Here is a 21,880-nt window from a genome sequence, read left to right as displayed (position 1 = left end):
CTACTTACTGCACGATGTCTTATTACTTTAATGGAAAAAATACAAACAAATTAACCAATGGTTTTTCATATTTAAAAATGATTGTAGCTGAAACAAAAAAACCAATAAAATTCATTAAAAAACTTCAGATACTTTCCGTCACTTTCAGTGACACAAAACACTCTGTTGTAGTCTGCGGACTTTCTCATCATATGTATGCTTGTGTTGTAAGCATTAAGTATCATCGCCAGCTTCGGGGATATGCGTTAATGCGATGCAATTTAAATGTGGTGTTGGAATAAGTGTTTCGTGTATGTGACAATAGTTGTTATGGTTATTTAGCAGATTTTCTACTCGTTCCAAGGATATACTGTGAGGCTATGTTGCTACATATTTAGCATAACTTTATCCGATTTTATATTGGGGGCGCCGTTGACGCAAAAGCAAATGAGTGTTGATATTTTCCCAATTCATATGAATAAGCTCAAATTAACCTGCGGGTAACGTGACACGAAAATACGCTTCGCCTTTGGTGTGAGCACAGCATTATTCATGTCTGAATTCTTAAAAGATATCATGAAGAGCATGGTTTTGTTGTTGTCACATCAATATTCAGCATTACATTCCTTCACTCATGCAAATCCACTTATTTCCCCCGTCTTAGCGTCATTCCATTACCACGGTTCCTCCCTGAGCCTCCCAACGCTAACTGACATATTCTGGCCTTCCTGACAGAGAGCAATTAGTGAGCGTAGGGTTGAGCAGCTTGACGCCCGAGGCTGCCAACTCTTTTTTTCTGTGCCTGTGTGAAGAAACCTTTTGATAATGATTCCGCACTCAACGTCACCACCAGCCAGGTGCAATAATGACCGGACCTCACGCCGAGCCGACTGGAACTTTTTCATGACAGGTCATGGATGGATGTGTTGAAATGCTGTAAAATGAAACCCACTCTTAGGTGTGTTGTGCAGCGCGCCAACATAATAAGCCGAGGCAGCGAGGATTCACAGCAGAGCCGGTTTTTGGGGATTTGTCTGAATGGGAAAACAAGTGCAGATTAAAATCTTAAAGTCACTATGAGCTTTCAAGCAAGAGCGGCATTATTTGTTGTGCAAAAGCCTGTTGATGTTTATGAAGAATGCCTGTGATTTCCCATGACGACGACGACACAAAAAAAAAAGCACAACATCTAAAAAACTTGATTTCCTTTTGGCAAAACAAGAAAATAGAAAATTCCCTTCCATGTAAGCAGATCACAAAATGTCCCGCCGAAAAAAAGAGCTGGATTCTCAATATCCAAAGCCTGTTTTCCTTCCTGCTATGGAGCACAAATATGTGTCGACTATGAATTATATCCACAGCCATGGACCATAGCGAATGATATTCCACTATTCGCTTACACATTCATAGGCAACACCGAGTCCCAGAAGACGCTGGTGGAGATTACAGAAAGAAATTGGGTGGCATTTTTAGCAAGAACTCCCCCAGAATCCCCTGCAGAAATGATATGAAGGAGTAACATCACGTTATTAAATTTACTACACATGTTGACCACTTATAAAGCATGTATGCCTAAATGGATTGGACAACCCCTTTAACAACTCCCGCAAATGACACATGATGTAGAGAATTGATAATTTGGTGTGAAAATGTGTTTTGGGATGTTGCCACCACAAGTTTTTAGGATGTTGCTTTAAATAAGAGACCCGAGCAGCTGGCAGATTGAGTCGCAACACTCACTCTTATGTGTTTATGAGTTGTTGTACAAATGAATTACAGCGGGCGATACAAGTTTATGAAGCTCAGTATGTCTTCCCAAAACTTCAGGGTCCCTTTTCCTGAAGGAGACACTAATAAGCTTATATTGGTACCATATGTTTTTACATAATCTCCCCCCTTGCCCCCCTCGCTTTGTCTGTCCATGTGTGCAAACCAATCCAGCTGAATATTAATTGAAACTCCGCTAGCCAAGAATGGCGAAAAGCAGCGGTGCCACAACAGCAGCATCATTCTTGATTTTTAATGACACACTGCCAAATTAATTAGACAGACAGCAATTTATTGACCTTATTTTTACAAGGGAATTGCTAGAATAATCTTCAGCGGGACAATGAGGGCTCGGGGTTGCTGAATTTCGGCAGAGCTAACTTTAATGTGTGCTGTCTAAAGGTCAGCCATGACGACAGATTCCTGCTGATGTTTCAATAGATCTTGTGTTGTATACTTAAAGTCCCAGTGTGTCATTTTTGTAATTTTCTGTCGGCATCTGGTGGTACAGTTGCAAACTGCAACCAACTGCGCGACTGACAGGGGACACTTTATGGTGGCGCGCTGCTGAGAATTCGACGCAGAGGCAAAGTATTCTGGACCGTTTGGTGCAACAACCGTGTTTTGGGTTTGATATTTTTGGCCTGAGGACAAACGTTTGCTCAGTGTCCGTCCTGCCAACAAGACCTTGGCAAATCATGACAAATTTTGCCATGTCCGCTTAAATGACAGAATATCCCCCTGTTTTAGGGGGATTCTGTTTTAACACATCTGTTGATTGGCCACGCCATGGGAATTCAGAGAATAATAAGCCTGTGAAGGCAGTGGGGGGGGAGAGACGGGATGAGGGGGGGATCTAAATCTGTGCTCTGGACACAGGAAAGCCGTTTCCCTGGCATGGTTCTCCGCTCGCAGATTACACGTCTCTCGTTTTCATCGCAACATCCAAGTTGGCTTGCCACCGTTAATAGGACAGACCTCAGTACTTACCCCGACACATCACACAGCAGTGGCCACTGTGTCTTGCACACGCCACGGGGTCTTTTGCGAATGCACAACATACAACGCCTCGGTGCAAAAAGCACACGGTGACGTGTTTGGGTTTATTACTTCTTTTCGAATGAGGGAACAGAGTCCCTTTTCACGATGAAAAGGCTGCAGGTGAAATTATGCTGCCCGAGTGATCGACTAAAATACTCTGGAAAGCGTCAAGTGTGAGGGCTGCGGGCTGCACACTCAGGTAGACCGCATGAAAAGGTAATATGCTGCAGCTGCAGAGCACAAATTCAGAGCCTGCGGTGAGTCCACGTAGTTTCTGCACCACAGCCCTCGTGGCGCCTCAGCCCGTCCTCCCCAACTCTTTCAATATACCTCCACCCTCTGCAGGGCTGGAGCGCGTACACCGGCCGCTTCATATCTCCACTGTAGTTAATGTGTTTCCTCCTCCCCACTCCAAACCTTTTGCCCAAACGCTTTGCCTGACACCACACATCCCTCAGCCTTTTTTTTTTTTTCGCGGCGGACAAAGTAATATGTGCTCATTTGGCAGCAACCCGTGGCTCTGACAGGAGTGGGCTTGTGTCTGCCAGAAGTGATTACGAACAGAGATCGCTGATCGAATTGTCAAACCATCCAAGTTTTTTTTATTCCTACCAGGAAAAAAAATAAAAAAAATTGTCTGACATACACATTCGTTCACACCAAACCCGATAGGACAGCGAGTCAAACCGCGTGTTGGTTTTTCTCCTAAAAGAATTTCCATGTTCCACATCTCACATTCTGGTCGGGAGTATTTCCTCCAGCTTTTATTACCGCACTTTTATCTTCGGCTGGAGGAAGAGAAACATCATCAGGGAAAACGTGCAGCCGGCCTCTCTCAAATAAGCGGTTTTAATCCCTTTCATTAGGGCCGACGACTCACTGCACTGATTGTTGTTAATGGCAACCTGTGCTGCAGAGGGCATCGTCAGACGTGACAGGAGCGTTTGGCTGGCAATGCGGCAATTGGTACTGTGCTGTGATGTTCAGAATTTGAGTGGGGTTTTCCTCGGACCTCCCTCGGGTCCTGGTTGTGAAGTGTCTGTCTTCACGCGAGAGCGATTACTGGAACACAATGAATGTGGATTAGTTCGGGGATTCAACAAGGAAAAGTCAATTTGTAAAAATCTAAATTGTTGATGCTGAATCCCTGAATAAAGACAACTGGTTTCTATGTAGCAACAGTGACTGGTGTGTAAACATCAGGACTTATTTCAGTCACAAAAAGGGAATTTCTCTTCTTTCAAAAATAGGTGTAGTCGACCTAAATGGAACCACGAGCAGAGATCACGACCCACAGATTCCGTGAACGTGTTGCAGGACAATGTCTGATTCTCTCTCTCTCTCTCTCTCCTGCTGGTAATTGCGGTGAGTCAGACGGGAGGCGGCAGACCGGAGCTCCAGATGCCCTATTCTGGGCCAGACCCTCCCTCAGGACAGGCTGGTCGCGTCTTGAGCTGCGTGATCCACAGCGAGGGGGGGCAGACGAGTGATTCCATTAGCTTTGCGGCTAATAAGAGCTACACCTGGGTCCTTGTTGTCCTGCAGCTCATAGCCAGTCATGCAGCCGGCTCCAGCAGAATGAACAATTGAATCTTTATTGCCCTGTATATCATAACCTATAGCTTGTATACAATGCATCGGAAATCCAGGTGTGTTCAGGATTCACTCCTTTCCTATTTGATTTGAACGTAGTGTGGATGTGAGTGTGAAATTTTAAAACAAAAAAGAAGAATGAGCCGTTTGCTGCTCCTCCGGTGGCCAATTAAAGTTAACAGATAAAACCAGATGCAATTAATTCAGAATTATTACCGTGCATTACTTTGACTGTGTAAAAAGCTCCCCGAGCTTATTAACAATTCACAGACATAATTCACCACGCAGTGTGTTTTGATTCAGATATGGCAATATTGCTTTTGAATAACTCAATCGAATGGTTATGGCTCTGTCCCGTGGATCGTATGGAGGAAAACCCGAGCCAGTCTGGATGCCATTAAAATAGATGTGCATTTTCATATCTTAATATTCATCAATATTATTATTCTTTAAATTCTCGTTTTCGTCCCAGTCTGAGAGGAAGTGGCAGCCCACCGTGACTTCACCTATTGGTTCGTGAGATGCCGTTGTGAGGCCTCGAGTTTAGCATTTTACACCAGGGACCTGCACCCATTGGACGGTACTAACTGTCAATCACGCTGTATCCACACCCTAATGTTTACAGAGCTTTAGCGTCTACTTTACTCGAAATGGGACCATGATTTACAAAAGACTTGAAAATAGAGATTGAAACAAAAACTCTATGTTTACTAAATGTTTACTGACGATACAAATCAAGTGAGAAGTAGAGTAATTTTCTCATAGACTTCTATGGAAACAACCAGTGGAGTCGCCCTCTGCTGGTTATTACAGACAATAGCGGTTTTGGACGCTTTTGATCGAGTTTACTTTCCGGACCCGGTGAATACGTCCATCTTTACACACAGTCTATGGTATGTTCACAGATTTTCTCAAATCTCAGGTGGCATTTTTAAACTCTCATGAGACTATGATGAGTTTCAAAACTTAATGTAGAACTCTTTGTTGAACTATGAGAAAATGAAATATGCATGAAAAGCTACTATTCAAATGAGCCGAACTAAAGTTACAGAATGTGAGCAGTGTTCAGGTGTGGCGTGGCGTGGTTGCACGCTACAATGCATTTTACTTTTTATTCAAAACAACCAGCATGAGCGACCAGCATGAGCGGCCAAGCAACAACGTGTCACGACCTCCGACTGAATGTCAGCCAGTGCTTCGCACGGACCGGGGGCCGATGCATCTCCACCTTTTTCCATCTCTTAAATGTTAACTTGCGTGGGACTCTTTCTTTTTTTGCGTGTCCCATAAAGCAGTGGGGCACTCTGAACTGCCCTGATTGACGCCTGACTGGGAGCGTCCGTTCCACCTCTTGCTTAGCGGAGCCCGTGCCAAGAGGATTAAAAATGGAGTCCTCCGGGGCCACGACATGCCATCTGGACAGGGTTGATCTGGGCGCAGGGTTGTCAGCCAGGACTGCTGAGTGTATAAAATGCTGCATAACTACATTGAAATACAGCTTTCAGCTTTAGAGAATTACATATTTTTTTCAAAAAAGAGAAAAAAAAGGCATCGCTTTCATACGATTGAGCGCTCTCTTTTTTTTTCTTTTTTTTTTTGTTTACACGTTGCCATCCCTTCATATTGCTTTCTCTCTGGAGTGGAAACAGATTATTTTTATTCATTTTTAATTTTTCTGTTGACAATTTTTTTTTTCCCCCAGAGTGAAAAGAAATATGCTGCTATATATAACAAGAAGAAGTGGGGAAGTCTCCATGATTTTGAATGTGTTCTTTCCTTCTCCTGCCGTCAAGCACTCTATTAATTTGCATTTTCATGAGAATAGAAAGAGAAAAAGAATGAAGTTGTGGTGAAATTGTGAATCTTCCACAACGTTGACTGTGTTCAAATTAAACCAGAGTTTTCCCACGTTAACAAAAAGTGTCATTGTAAGAAAGAAAAGGGGAAATTATGTTTCTCTTCTGAGCCCTGTCCAACTTCAAGACGGTCAAAATGAAATATAGAGGCGACTAAATGCTAACGCCGCAATAACCTTTTGCCGCAGAGTGATCTGTGCCACCTTTAATTCCTCCACCGTATCAAGGTCCGATTTGTGAAAGGTTAAAGCTGGTGGTTGCTCCTCGACGTGCCGCGGAGAGAGAGAGAGAGAGAGAGAGAGAGACGAGATGACATCTTGTGTTCTGCATGACAAAGTGACGCGAGTGAGCGGCGCGTTGAATCATGCAAGACGTGAAAATAAAAAGAGAATTTAGGTCACAGTCAGCAACAACTGACAGACTTCAGAGGAAAAAGCCGTAAAAGTTTTGATGTTTGGATGATGTAATTCTTTTCTCTGTGGTAATATCTGTCGGGAATAGAGGGAAGGAGGTGCTGGGTTTCTTTATTAGCTCTGGTATTAGCAGAAACCAGCTGATGCCTCCTCGTGCAACTGGATCCCCACCACAGCCCCTCAGCCCTCCCCAGGCCGTCCTGCTCACCCCTGTGCTTTATCACCTCTTTTACAGCCCAGCCCAGCCCAGCCCCTCCACACACACACACACACACACACACACACACACACACACACACACACACACACACACACACACACACACACACACACACACACACACACACACACACACACACACACACACACACACACACACACACACACACACACACACACACACACACACACACACACACACACACACACCGCACAGGTGAAGTCACGTTTCATGACCACCACAATATATCCATGCACACGCACGCAGTTTGCATTACGGCACCCTGGGATGTCGTATAACTTCTGCTAACGTTGACCATCCGCCATGTTCCTAATATCGTTTTAATCCCGATACCTGGTTGAACCCTAAAGCCAGAACTAATTTAAAAACTGTACTCAGAGAGCCTCATAAAGATGTACCTATACCAATGCCAGCATCGTAAAAAAGGCCTTCGATTTACTGCAGAGAATGACCGGTCGAGCATCGGTCGAGTCTACGAAAAGTGATTTCTGGTAGTGTATTGTTAGCCAGAGCTAGAGAGAAGATGTTGGCCATTTTTCAATATTTTTTCCCACTGGAAAGTTCCACAAGTGAAATGGCAACATCTTTTAATTTTCTTTAACAGCTATTTAAAGGAAGTATCTTAGGTCTATTCATTGGTGTTGTTTTTCTCTGTTATTTCTGTCAAACTAGATAATAAAAGAACTTCTAAGTCATTCATTCTCTATATGCATCTGTTTTTCATCACTTCCATATAAGGGCAGTAGCATACAGCTGTTAAAATATGTTTTTTATATATATATATATATATATATATATATATATATATATATATATATGCGCTCTGGTATTGGCTGATACACAAAGTCCAGGTATCGGAATCGGTATCGGAAAGGGAAAAATGTCATCTGAACATCTACTGTACATCAATAAAAAATCCAAATCTCAGCTCGACTAAAATTTCCATTTGACCCCTGGACTCTAAAATGCAATGTGTACAAAAATTCTTTACTTTGGAAAATTTACCTTGAATGCCTCTCACAATAACATGAAAATGCAGGAATATGGTTATTAAAAAAATCTCCCCAGAGTCCCAGTTAAAATGAATGGGATTCTTTTAGCTGGTGTCTAAACGCTGTGTTGCTTTGCGTTAAGGAAGAAAAAAGGAAATACAACCGGGGACTTCACAACAATACATTAAAATAATATATTCAAATAAAATTTTTTGGGCTCTACGGATGGGAATCCCCCCTGTGTGCGTCTTCCAGGAGGTTCTGCCATTTGGGCATCTACCTACTTGGATGGAGAACACATTTGCATAATTGGCTGATCTAAGCTTCCACCACCACCACCACACAACTTCTCCCACACGACATTAGTGGATGTAGTCGTCTTCTTCATCCTTTCCACGAAAAAGGATTAGTTAACTCACTTCTGACTGCGCGGAGGAAGAAGTTTCCATAATTTCAGTTGACACATACACATGAGCTCTGGACAAAAGAAAAACCTTTTCCAAGTGTCTCCCCGATTAGAATGTCCCCCGGTGACCACTGCACACACCACTGGCTGTGTGTGTGTGTGTGTGTGTGTGTCATTAGGGGGGGTTGTGATGGGGGTTGGGGGTTCTTGCTAGTTGGAAGATGCCCGGTGCTCAGGGGATCTGACGAGGTGGTGGTGGTGCGGCAGTTTGCGGCTAATGCAATCACGAGTGTCGCTCGCCACAGTCGCGCCTGAGCCTGCAGCGCTCGCGGTCTCTCTTCCACACTCCCTCCCTCCCTCTCTCATGCGCACACACACACACACACACTTCTCTCCTCTCCTCTCACTTCCTCGTGCTCTCCCTCTCTTTCCCTCTCAGTCGTCGTTCTGCATCCGCGCGGACACACACTCCCACTTTGCCGCGTATTCTCCAGCTCTTCCGAAGCCGCCGTCTCCGTCTCCGTTTCAGCGTGGGGTCAAACTGTGCACAGACAGCCGGATAATGAAAGAGAGGCACCAGAGAGGAAAGCAGGGTGAGAGAGGGAATTAAAAGAGAGAGGAGTGAAAGCAGCGAAAGGAGAGAGTCCGATTCTCTCTCCACGTATGCGCGTAAAAGGTGGGAGGACAGTTTGATCCAGGGAACGTTTGGATGTAAAGTGGCTGCGTCTCTGCTCCGAAGTGTCCCGCTGAAGGTAAGCCAATCTCTCCCTCTCATCTATTCCCACTCACACGCTCCCTGCTTCTCACCTTCAGAGAAATGGCACTGATTTTGGTTTTGTGCCGTCGACAAGAGCTTCATGGGGGAGAAGCAGCTTCACTTACGTTACTGATGCCGATTCCCAACCATCTTTCTCACAGCTGGTTGAGAGATGATGACACGGGGGGGGGGGGGCTGAGCCGTGTCCTTGAAAGAGTGTTTCTGACTAAAGTAGTTAGTGTGTGTCTACCCTGTGCCTACTGTCGTGCGGAGCGAGGATCCACTCAAGTGTCAATTGAAACCAGACCGGCTCGCATGTCGAGCAACGCTTCCCACTCCGCGAATGCGCTGACCCCGTTCGCCGGTCGGAAGTTATTACAGTTCATCCGCATATGAAAGGGGCCGTGTAGCGTTTCAACTCCCGAGGGCTGGAGAGCGTTCAACGGCGGCTATCACACTTGACGGCACGTCAAGTGGTCTTTGGCCTGTTGGTCTAAGCTGTGCGTGAGGAAGATGATGATGATGAGGGTTTGTGGGGTGGGTTTTTTTTTTTGCCTTTTTAAACAATTAAAATGAAACTGGTGAACGCCGGTTAATTAGCAAAGTCTACTTGACACGTGGGAACGAGAGTGTGTTCACCGTTTACAGTCGAGAGTCCGACGGCTCAATCACAGGCTCCAGATTATTCCCTCTGTTTGCACACAGCGTGCATCAGGGATTGTATTAGTGGCTGAGACCCCGGCTTGCGGTTTGGAAAAGGGATTAGAGAGAGACGGGGAATATCAGAGAAGGGCTCGACAGAATGTCTGATTTGCTGAGGACCGTGGGATCACAGATGCAACCGCGTGCCCCTGGTTCTTTCCGCAGCGGCAGACGCTCGTTCAGATGAGCCGGCGAGGAAAATGAAAGGGCACCAAAAAAAATACAGTAATGTTCACATTCTGCATCTGCTGTGAACTTGCAGATTGGATTGTTACGTCAGCGGCCACGCTGCAAGTTCCTCTGCAAACACTTCTCATCTCAAGCATCTAACATCTGAGCAGCTGGCACACGACTGCCTCCACTTTAAAGGACTTTTGAAGCTGTGTGCATCATCATCGTCATCATCATCATTATTATTATTAATATTATGACTACACCAGGCACGCTGCGGATCACTCGCTGCCCATTCTCACTAACTCGATTGTGTGCAGCATTATTTCACTCTGAATGGAGAGATACCTCGTGACTGCGAGCGGCGCTTTTCAAAGTCAATCCCGTCTTCGCTTACAGATTAGATTGAAAAAAGGAAAACGCTCCTGCCTTCCTTCCTTCCACCACTTTAAGCTCATCTAATGTAACTCACTTCAGTGTGAGAAGGAACCGAGTCCCTCTTATCAGGCATGCGGATGAAAACACCTGCTTTTGGAATAATCAAATTACACTGCAAGGAGTCCTTTGCAAGGGGGGGGGGCTGGACCCTCCCAGAGTACACAGAGGCCACTGTGCAGAAAAAAAATGAGCATTCAGGGAATGCAGCCATCAGCCAAGCCAGGTATTATAACTGCATTAGAGGGGGGATAAATGAATTGACATGCAATACACTGGTGGTGTGTAACAGTGTCAGTGCCTTGGTTCGCGTGCGTATCATAACAGAAATGTCACTTTATGGAGTGACGGGATGAAGTGGGAGAAAACCTTTTAGCGATCATAGTTAAAAACTTGCCGATAAGTTTCTGTAATTCCTCTTGGCAGGTGAAAGCTTCTGGTGCAGGGTCAGGAAGCAGCCTCCTATCACAGTGTGTTGGAGTGAACAGTGTTACAGCAGCTCGTCTCCACACTGCACCACACTGTTGACGCCGGTTTGATCCAGACGCCGTTCCTCTTGTGATTCAGTGATATTATTTCAGCGTGTGCAGGTTTGGATTTTTGCTGGATTTTTGTCACAAGCTCATAAATCACCTTTTGAGTTGAGTTGACCGTTCACGATTCAGTCTCTGACCAATTTGAATCATCTCACATTAGGATAGACGCGTTTAATGTCTTAAAAGGTGACATATTATTATGCTCATATTCGGGTTCACACTTTTAATTTGGGTCACCACTTGAAAAGGTTTCACATGCTCTAATGGTCAGAAAAGGCATCGGTGTTCTCATACACGTATAAAAATCTCATATAAAACGCGAGATTCTCAGATTGCAGTCCAACTGTGACATCACAGTGGACGAGAACTCTGAACCAGTTGTTCGGGGCTGGGCTGTAGGGTTTAGCCAGCCCACAAAAAAACGACAGGGTGGCCTCCGGCAGGCTCCACAGATTTATGTGCACAAACACTTTTTGCATAATATCTCACCTTTAAAACCAAAGTGTTTTAAATGCAAAGACAAACGTGCCGTTAGCCTCCTTAGCCTGACATATATATATATACAAATCTACCACAGGAGGAAAACTTGCAGGGGTGAACGTGATGTCAACCCACAAACTGTGTGGGCTGTTATTTATGGACGGTGCGTAGCCTTTTACCGTAAGCACAACTGCGGCGATCGGTCATAGAAGATGTGCCACCTCTCGTGGCGTTTCGAAAAAAAGCAAGTGTCCATCAAGAGCCTCGGGGCTTAAATAGAATCAATACCTGAGATTATTCGGAGTCTCCAGACTCTCTTTTACCTTGGGCTCTCCAATCTCCTCCCCCCGCTCGGTGGACTCATTCTGTTCTAAATGAGGTGTGTCCTATGTGCAGTGTGTGTGTGTGTGTGTGTGTGTGTGTGTGCGCCAGAGTGTGTCTGTCTGCAGCGCCATAAGCTAAATGACAGAGACTTAATCAGACGGCGGAATTTGGTTGATCCACCTGAGGTTTTGCAGGCCAATCTCAGATGAAACCATTATACTTTGTATGGATGTGACTTGTGTCAGGTTTCCCCCGCCCCCCCTCCCCACAGCGGGCCAGGACCCCTGCTGACCCCTGAGACAAGGCTCTCAGGCAATCACCAACAAGCACCTAGAAATCGCAAATGAAAGTCTTACAGGGATGGATGACTCTCAATCGCCAGGAGATATTGCGCGCATCTTGTGCTCTGAACGATGGTCGACTCCTGCTCACTCCATGCCGCAATTATTTATATAGATTTGTCTCTTGTTTTGGGGACGTGGTGTTTTCTTCCTCCTCCCGGTGGCAGGAACACCCCGCAGAGACTGAACCTCGCAACTCCTGAAGCCTACCTTCTTGGAAAGCAAACAAATATAACCTCCCCAGTGGTACGTTTTGTTTGAAGTAGCAGCGGAAATAGAAGTAGGAAGAATGCAGTTACCTGAAGGTACTATTTTATGTCGAGGACAAACTTCAGAAGATAAAACAATGGAGGTGGGCAGGTCCTCTGAGAATTGACTGTGAATTTATTTATATTCATATTAAACTTCACTGACGTTGAGCTTATTCACAAGTCCACATTTCCATTCACAACCAAATAAAAAGGGAAATCCAAAAGAGAGGTCAGCTCCTTCTGTTGCGGTCCTTTCTAAATTAATCTTCCTCCATGATGGTTTTGAAAAATGCAGAGCAAAGACTTGAAAATATCCACAAAGAGCCTTTGTGCCGACCCTGTGAGAAACCCGCCACAGATTCCACGGCCAACAGTGGGCAGCATGGCTGTGGTCATGAAAAGAAAAGAATCACCGGAGGCCATGCGCAGCCACAAGAGGATGATGGAGGGTGCTTCCCTTGCCAATGTGTTTACTCTACTATTTAGGAAGTTATTCTTTGTTGAGTCTCCATATTTGGCTGGCGCATTCCATTGCTCACCAGTTTTCAGAAAGACCGGCGATTAGCAGGTTACGTACGTAATCCCCAGCCTTTTGCATTTTTTGTGATGCGACAAAAACATTTAATCATCAGGATCCATCCCAACATAAACAGTCGACTATAACCTTAAACACAACCTGGTCAGTGCCCAATGGCAACTTGGGAAAGATTTCCTGTCACACAGGTGAGTGACTATTAGTTTACTGACCCTCGAGGTAGAGGGAGATTGTAATGATTTCTTGAGAGGCTGCCGGGTCGGGGGGGCTTTCATTATAGGGGCCGAGCAGCGCTGGCGCTCTGTGGCGGGAAAGTGCGAGTTAGAAATACATATGGAATTGTCCAATTTTGGGGGAATTGATTAAATCTTTGCTGGAGACTCCCAGACCAAAATGATAATTGCTTTGAGGGGTCGATAAAAATTCATAGACGAATATTTTCATTGAGCTGGGGTTTAAAATAAGACGACCACAAAGAAGCAGGTTGGCGTACTTGAATAGGATTATTATTTTAGTCTATAGTCAAGTCAGATTTAGATTAACTCCGAATAATTATGAATAATTGTAAAATGACCAAGAGTTTTTGGTGAGAGTGAATGTAAATGACTTAAAAATTTCTTGCCGATTCGTTTTCTGTCTTTTTTGTTATCGTTCAATCAAATCACGTATGAAATGAGTTAAATGTCTCCGGTACAGTAATCTTTCCAATTATCCGTCTAAACAAATCCAAAATGTGTTTTCGGGGTAAAGGGGAATTTGTAATTATCAACTTTCCCTTCAACAATTTATCCATGTGAAGAGGTAAAATAATTTGCCAGGTGTGATGATTTCGAAAAGGAACGATTTAATAAACTTTATCAGAGTCGGATTTAAAACACAGGATGTAAAAGTCTCGGCAGTTTCCATTGGCCTCCTTTTCCGAGGAGCCTCCGCAATTAATTCTGCCCTCTACTGTATGCCACATAAAATTTTCACTTTTACTCATCCACGTCAAAACCCATCTTCATTTCATTAAAAGAGAATGTGCTCCTTAAATCACATCATTTCCCAGTGCGGCAGACGCCACCGTCCTGTGAAGCACCTCTCACCGAGTATAACATTTCACATTTAGCTTAACACACTTGAGCACGTTGCCCCTCCCTTGCATACGGACTGCTTTGAAAGCAACTGGTGCTGCATAAATGTTTGTATATTATATGGTCTATATAACCATATGTTCAGTAATATCATTAGCGTGTCGTTGGCATTGCAGACGTGGATGCCACGGTGCATTTTGCAGAGGAAAACCTTCGATTAAGACGTTTTGAGCGTTGGAGGAAAACTCTACACAACTAGAAATGTTTCTACAACTGACAAAAAAAAAAAAAAGATATACACATTAGGAAACTGCCCCGTGTGATCTACAATATATGAGAGGTGTTCACAGACGGCTTGTGTGTAGGTGCTGGAGTTTAATTTAAAAATATTTCCCCCATGGAAGTCGCGCCTCCTGCTATCTCTTCCTCTTATCCTTATCGTGGCAGAGGGGGAAAATTACATCGTAACTTACTGGAGTAGAACAGAGGCTGAGCTAGCACAACAGCAGGCAATTGTTTGAGATCTGGCAGGACGGCGCCACAAAACTCTCACCCGTGAAATATCAGCCTCATTTATATTATTATCATTGCGCTGTGCCAGGGTTAGACTGCCCCATCGTGTCAGCCGCTGCTGATATGAGCAGAAAATATGTTGAACATGTTGTGGAACTTTACAGACTTGGCTTGTTACTCATTGAATCAATAATGCTGGACGATGGTTTTTGCAATACATTAGGGGGGTAACGGAACATGTATTTTTACTGAAAATCTTCGGTACGGGACCCTCGTTGCATACTGGTCTATTTGTTTAAGAGAGCATTTATGTCGATGCACTTTTTGCATTCAGATGCGGCTGTATTACAGACTTTAAGGAATGAAAGCCATGTTCAGTAAACTGGTGTTCGAATACAAAAAGACAAAAAAAAGAAGCAGTTTGTATTTCTTGTTGTCGCTTTGCAGAAAAAAACATACTGAACCGTCGCGTCAAAACCGAGGTACGTACCGAAACGTGGTGTCTGTGTACTGTTCCACCCCTGCAATACATTTTATTTGACTAGTTAAAAAGTGAAAACGTGGCACAAACAGTTGCAACAGAGAGAACTGTTGATAATATTAGTAATACTTAGCTCCACCTGTTTTTGTAATTATTAATTATGGAAAAGCATTTTAAGAAAATGGTAACGTAATGCAACTGCTGTCATCAACGCTCCCGGCAAAGTAAAACTCTCCAGTCAAGAAACTTTTGTTGGAGGAAGAGCATCAAACTCTTCTCCGTGGTGTTGGATGAAAGCGTAAGGACGAAAAAACGCTTCCCCCTCCCTATTCATTCATGCTTATCTCCCAACAAATGCCTGGGTGGAAAGTGTCATTGAGGAGATAGGGGGCATTGTCATCCATTTCTTAGTTTACTATTCAGAAGAGGGCCCGTTTAACATAAAATTACCCATTGGCTCCCCCCTCCTCACACCTAAATCACCGTGACTCTTAAGGACATCCGTTTTGTGTACAGGCTTTTGGACTTAACGGCTCGCCGTTTCAACAGCGCCGGCCCGTACGCCTTGTGTAAACCGTGAACCTGGGGAGTGATAAAGCATAGCACTTCTTCGATTAAATAGACTAAGAAATCATTTTGACAGAGCCCGGATCTTGGCCTGGGTGAGTCTTCTCGTGAGCGCGACTTGCTCAAGGTCAGCATCATTGTGCTTTCCTCGGTGTGTTCAGCGCCTGTGATGAATAGGACAAGGTGTAGCTGGATGAGGAGGAGGAGGAGGAGGGGGTTAATGTGTATTGTGTTTACCTGCACAATGGGGCCACACGCGCTGTTACTCAGTTGTGACTAAGATTAAAGAGGCAACAAGTGCCGAGGGCCATTTTTTTAACTGTTAAAGGGGCAGTAAGTGATTTTGGAGAAAGCTCGTCTCTCTCTCTCTCTGTTGTTGTTGATGATTTTACTGCACTGACCGGAACTGGAACCCGAGGCCTCGGGTATGGGAGTCGTAGCCTCATTCGGTGGCACTTGTCTTGAGGTGTGTGGGAGTGATGTTTACCATATTCACAGAGCCAGGACTGGCTACTTTTTTTATTTTCACAGAACCGACAGCTAGCGAACTTTTGCTAAACGGGCACTGGTTTAAAATCGCTTACCCTCCCTTTAATATCACAAACGAGTTTGAGATAAACTCTAAAATCTGCTTCTTTTGTTTCGATTGAAAATATTGAAATCACTTTCACCATTTTGAAGAATCAGCAAAGCTATTCATTTAAGATATGAACCCCCGGAAAAATGAATCATCAGTATCAACTAATTACCCAGGTTGAGGCTTCGCTGATTCAAAATAATGACATGTACATTTTGAAATGGAGGATTCACTAAAGCTTGATCCGACAGGGGAAAAGTTCATTTCTTGGAATCAACACATCGTGCCAGCAGAGAGTCTACAGAGTTAAATGTGGAGATGTGACAGTGTGAAGAGCGAAATGAGCAGAGGGATGTTTACAAGGAATGCTTCTCACCATAGCATGGGTTATTTCCTACGAGTTAAATTTTTTTCCGGTTACCATGGGAGTATTTTTTCTCACCTATAAATGAGTCGAGTCCCAACACTGGCCTCACTATGAAGTGGGTCGAAATATTTTCTTCAGAAGAAGATGGAGGAGAAAAAGGTGAGAGCTGTGTTTGGAAAGGGAGAGGACTGCGAACAGGCAGAGTCTGGACCTTTGACAATCAGAAGCTTCGGTCAGTGCCGCGGACAGAAGAAAATGAGTCTCCTCTTCCCTTGAACAAAAAAAAAAAACTGGTCAGTATTACTGGTGCTAGGAGCCCGACATGGAACCAAAACATGTCAAAGTTTTACTCTAGTCAAATTATTTTGTCGGCAAAGAAACCATAGTAGTACTGAAAGTGACATGGAAGGGCCTGAGCGTCCGGAACAAGAATCATTAATACATTGTTTACATTTGATACGATTAGATTTGGTTTTACTACCACCGTCACCAACCACCGCACTGCCAATGCTCCAAATATATAGGTGAAGATGGCGAGCAATCATGCCACCTTTCACACCCGTTATTTCCAACTGAAAAATCTGAAGGTCCAGATCGAACAAGCCTGAAGTGTGAAAGCGCCCCACGATGGGTTAAAGCTAGATGACTGTATTGGTTCCTGTGGCTTTGTGTGTGTGTGTGTGTGTGTGTGTGTGTGTGTGTGTGTGTGTGTGCTTACTCCGGGTGCCAGCATTAGCACATGGGCATTAGCCCATGCAGATGGTGGTGCTTACACAGGTGGCGCACAGCACCAAGATTATCTGCTGTAGTGTAACATCAGCTGGCGTAAGTAGTCGGGTCAGAGTTTAATTGATGAAGGGGCACCTTGGTAGGACACCTGGTGGTGCACGAACCACTAACAAGGTTGAGTCATTAACCAACGCAGCACAGGGTTCATGTCCATCCCTTCTCTCTCTCCTGTCACTCTCTCCTGTTGCTATGGAATGAAGCAGAAATGCTCCAAAGAATTAAGAAGAAACAAGTTTAGTTTGTGAAAAGACATGTAGGAAAACCTTATACCCAGAACCGCAACAAAGTCGAATTTATGTCAGATGGCTGCCGATCTGATTTGACTTGCAGCACAGTTTATTTCTGCATTTGACCCGAGTACACATCTGCGTCTTTAAGTATTAATGCACATGTTCCGAGGGCTGCATGTTGTAGTGGCGCTGCAGAAAAAGGTTGGCACGATGAAAATAGACATACAAGCACAGGAGAGAACATTGTTCTTACTTAAACTCCACAGGCTGTTTGTTTTCTTCATCAGAGCAGAACAATGAGTCAGAGGAGGCGAAACTCAAGACAAAAACACCCCCAAAGGGTCTGAGGCTCTTAATGTGACAGCTGTGACTTTGTCTGCTGGGATTCGCTGATGAGTTAAGGTCCTGCGACTTCACTGTGCGGAGCATAAACTACCATCGTCTCCAACAGCCCAACCTCCCGCTCGTCTTATTTACAATCCACGCGACAGATCCGCCATCTTTCTTACAGGGAGCCTTAAATCACTCAGGTTGTGTTAAGGAAGCATCTTTTACTAAAATGGATGCATTTTTATTCCATTTGTATAATAATAATATCAATAATCTGCTTCAGTGGTGATTCTGGATGTACAGCATTCAATCGATTCTAGGTCTGCAACTAACGATTACTTCCATTATCGATTCACCTTTTGATTATTTCCTCGATTAATTGATCAGTAGTTTGGTCCATAAAATGGTGAAAAATGTTGATTGTGTTTCGCCAAACCCCAAATATAGATGTTTTGTTTTGTCCACACACCAAAGATATTCAGTTTTCTGTCACAGAGGAGCAAAGAAACCAGAGAACATTCACATTTAAGAAGCTGAAATCAGATAATTTTTACATTTTTTCTCCATAAAAACTACTTGGTGCAATTAATCAATTATCAAAATAGATGGCCATTACTTTAGTAATCGATTAACTGTTGCAGCTCTAACCGATTCCAACAATCAGTCATAACTGAACAAATTCAATTTGTAAACATAAGGTTGTGTCAATGTTTTACAGTCAACACTGTCAACATCAAATTTTCCTGCTTACATTTTGAAAATATTGATTTTTACCTCGATGCAGAAGTGCCTCTGAAGAAAGTGATGCTTCCCCTTTTCATCTTCTGATGGGGAATGCATTCTGCCATGTGGTACATTTACTCTCAATCCATAATGCATTCACTGTACATACACAGAAAACCTTTCAGAGCTCTCATGGTTTAGATGGGGTTTTTTTTAAAGTATGCTATACACTTAAATTTACTTCAATAACAAAATATATTAGTCTCTGTATATAAACACAGACATTTTTCGATTTATTGTAATTATTCACTCCCTCAGTAAACTCCTTCACCTTTTACTGTACCTCAAAGAAATATGATTTATAGTCGCTGCAGATGGTGATGCGCGTCGCAGCGAAGAATCCCAACATCATGCTTGATAACTGTGTTAAAAGAAAAAAATAACTGAGACATGGGACTTGTTCAAACAGAACACATGGATGATCTGGCTTCTTAACAGCTGAGCATGAATTACATAATTAACAGTTGCTCTGGGGAAATCATAATTTGAGCCTGGAAGCTGCAGGAAAAAGAAAAAAAGAAAAGAAAAATGTCGTCACGTCAGACAAGACAACGACGTCTCGCTGAAGCTGCTGCTCATCAGGCCTTAATCAATTTTCTCCCTCTGCATTAAAAAGAAAGAAGAAAAAAATCTGCATATAGATTCATTTTTTCTCTCTCTCCCACTTATACAGCAGACTGTGGCTGAGACCAGACAGCCCTGTTACACATGATTTATTTTCCAGGAGTTCAGAAATGTAATTTCTAGGAATTCACTATCTTTGAACACGCCGGGTTAACTTTTATTAATGATCCATTCCACAGACGTCGAGGTCTTTATGTAAATAAAGATTATTAAAATTGCATGTGTGGAGTCAGAAATAACATAAACATTGTAACTAGAAAAAATTGATTTTCAGAATACATGTACATATATTTTTCCAGATAAACAAATTAAATTTTCTGGCGAGGATTTATCTTTTCTTGTATTTCAACCTGCTCCACTTTAAATACATAGCAATGGCTTTTCAAAGTTTACTCGCTAACTGAAACTGAATAATGTAGAGGAAAGAATGAAAAAAATGCCGAATGTGAAGTTATTCATAAGCCTTTTACAGGCACTGTCAGCATTAGACTCCCATCTTTTCAATATTTCAATACAGCTCGACAAAAGAGTAGAGTACAGATGGAAAAGAGACGGCGTGGGGGAGTTCCTCCCTGTGGGACTTTTAGGACCAGTATTGTCGCCACACACACACACACACACACACACAAAGATATCGCATCGTATCTGAAACACAGAATAATCCTTTCCTAGAACTCAAGCACGGATGTGGTTCCGTTTCAAAGTCGTACTTTTCATTTATTTTTTCAAATGGTCAATTCCTATTGTTTTACTTACTACACACAGGCAAAGGCAAATAGAGCCGTTGACGCAGTCAGCCCATCAGACAAAAAGGAGGCAGTGGTGATTATGACCAGGCAAAACATTAACTTCTCACTTTTCCCACTCGGTGCGTGGGACAAATAAATCCTGGGCCATGAATCCCCAGTGCGCCATGCTCAAATGTTATTTACCCCCCCCCTCCCCCAAATTTGTATGCTATGCCGTCACGCACCATTGACCCACTGAGACAGAGTCATTACTGAAAAGACTAATTTTTAATCTAGGATATTGCTTTCTCATTATCCCCCCCTCCCCCCCTGGCCCATTGCGTGATAACTGTTTGATTAAGGCAGTTATGTCACTCGCGAGCCAGAGAGAGCCAACCTTTTAATATTACCTGGCTGACTGATTATGCCAGCGCTGCTTGAGGCTAATAATGTTGAACTTCCAATGCTCGATTTCGAATGCTGATGAGCCCTCGGTGGCAAAATAGCCCCTTTGAATTTTCAAATATTAAATCAATGAACAATGCAAATTAAGTTGTTTTTTTCATAAACACCACACACTGGATGTCACTGGCAATTATAATTCACAGTGTAGGTCGAACACATTGAATGAAAGTTAGATATTTTCCGATAACAGTATCGGAAATGCCTCCGAAAATCTATGTACCGATATGATGCCACGTCTTTGAAGTGGTTTCACGCAGATAAAACTGCAACTTTCTTTTTCCAGAAATCACTTCTTCACTCCTGTAGCATTAGCCAGAATAGACCCAGAAGTAATGTGGCTGCACGTTAACAGTTATTAAAGGGACTGTTATTCATTCCTAGATGTATTTAGTTTTGACGTTGCTGTTGCTATTTTATACTGTCAAATGTTAAAGGTCTTTTATTTTGATAAGCTGTGGCTGCACTTTAACAGCTATTTAAAGGAAGTAATTGTTGTTTACTCCTCAATTTCTTAATTTACGTTGTTATTCAGTTATGACAATGACATTCATTCTCCTGAGCCAGGCCTAACAACAATGATAGCAATCATCACTTGCATAAAGGGCTAGTAGGCAAACGGCTATTAAAATACCTTTTTTTTTTTAAATGCACAGATATTGGATGGGTACTCGGTATCGGCCAAAACACAAATCCATGTATTGGAATCTATATTGAGAAAATGGTATCAGAACATCTCTAACGAAATATGTTTCTATTCTAAATTGTTTCATGTCGTACCGTTTGTCTTCACTAAAAAACTAGGCTATGGAAGAAAAAAAGTAGAGCACTCCAGTGAAAATGAAGAGACTGTCATACCTTCAAGAACGCTTTGACTAAACGCTGTGGGAATTCAGCTCGTGCCACATTAATTAAGTGCTGGAAAACACTAGTGCTCCCGTAGCTTTGCCGAATGCTTTTGAGGTCGTAGCCAGGCTCAGCTGAGGGTCCATTAGATTATCTGTGATTTGAGATGGAGGGTCTGGGACAGCTTAAAAAAGAAAAAAGAAAAAAGGGATCTCAGGAGAGAGGAGAGCCATGGCTCTGCTCAGAGACAAAACACAAACAACTTTTTAATTTACCTATAAAATCTGTTGTCACTTTCAGACTTACGGGCCGCGCGATGGCACAGAGCGAGACGACGTCATCATGCTAGATATAAAACAATAACAACACTTCCTCTCTAATTGAAAGCACATCACCCTTTGCCATTCCTAATGCTTTGTGCCACATATTGTTCTCCGTAATCAGAGCCAGATGACAGCAGGCAGTGGCAAATGAATGAGATCACAACCGTTTCAAAAGCAATAATCCCACAGAACATCCACATCAGAGTGGGACTCTCAAAGTGACTCTCCTCTCTTCTTTGCACAAAAGGTATCACGGGTTAAAGTGGAGTTTTTTGTTTTTTTTGTGTGCCGGCGGTGAGAGTCATATCGCTCGGCAGTACAGAGTGCACGGCTGCAAACATCAATAGCTCGCGGAGCAGATTGC

At 43.4% G+C, this 21,880-nt stretch overlaps 1 protein-coding gene across 1 annotated transcript in view; it reads left to right on the top strand.

Moving 5' to 3' along the window:
* The first annotated feature begins 8,661 nt into the window (after nt 1-8,661).
* LOC118291414 (cadherin-12-like) overlaps nt 8,662-21,880 on the top strand; it is an 82,590-nt gene continuing 69,371 nt past the window's right edge. The window contains exon 1 of the mRNA XM_035619669.2: nt 8,662-9,040. The gene's annotated coding sequence lies outside the window, so the exon portion shown is untranslated. The remainder of the gene's footprint in view (nt 9,041-21,880) is intronic.

This window comes from Scophthalmus maximus, chromosome 21, assembly GCF_022379125.1.
Source record: "Scophthalmus maximus strain ysfricsl-2021 chromosome 21, ASM2237912v1, whole genome shotgun sequence".
Taxonomy (NCBI): domain Eukaryota; kingdom Metazoa; phylum Chordata; class Actinopteri; order Pleuronectiformes; family Scophthalmidae; genus Scophthalmus; species Scophthalmus maximus.
The sequence above is the reverse complement of the archived record's forward strand: the minus strand, read 5'-3'. Positions and strand labels throughout refer to the sequence as shown.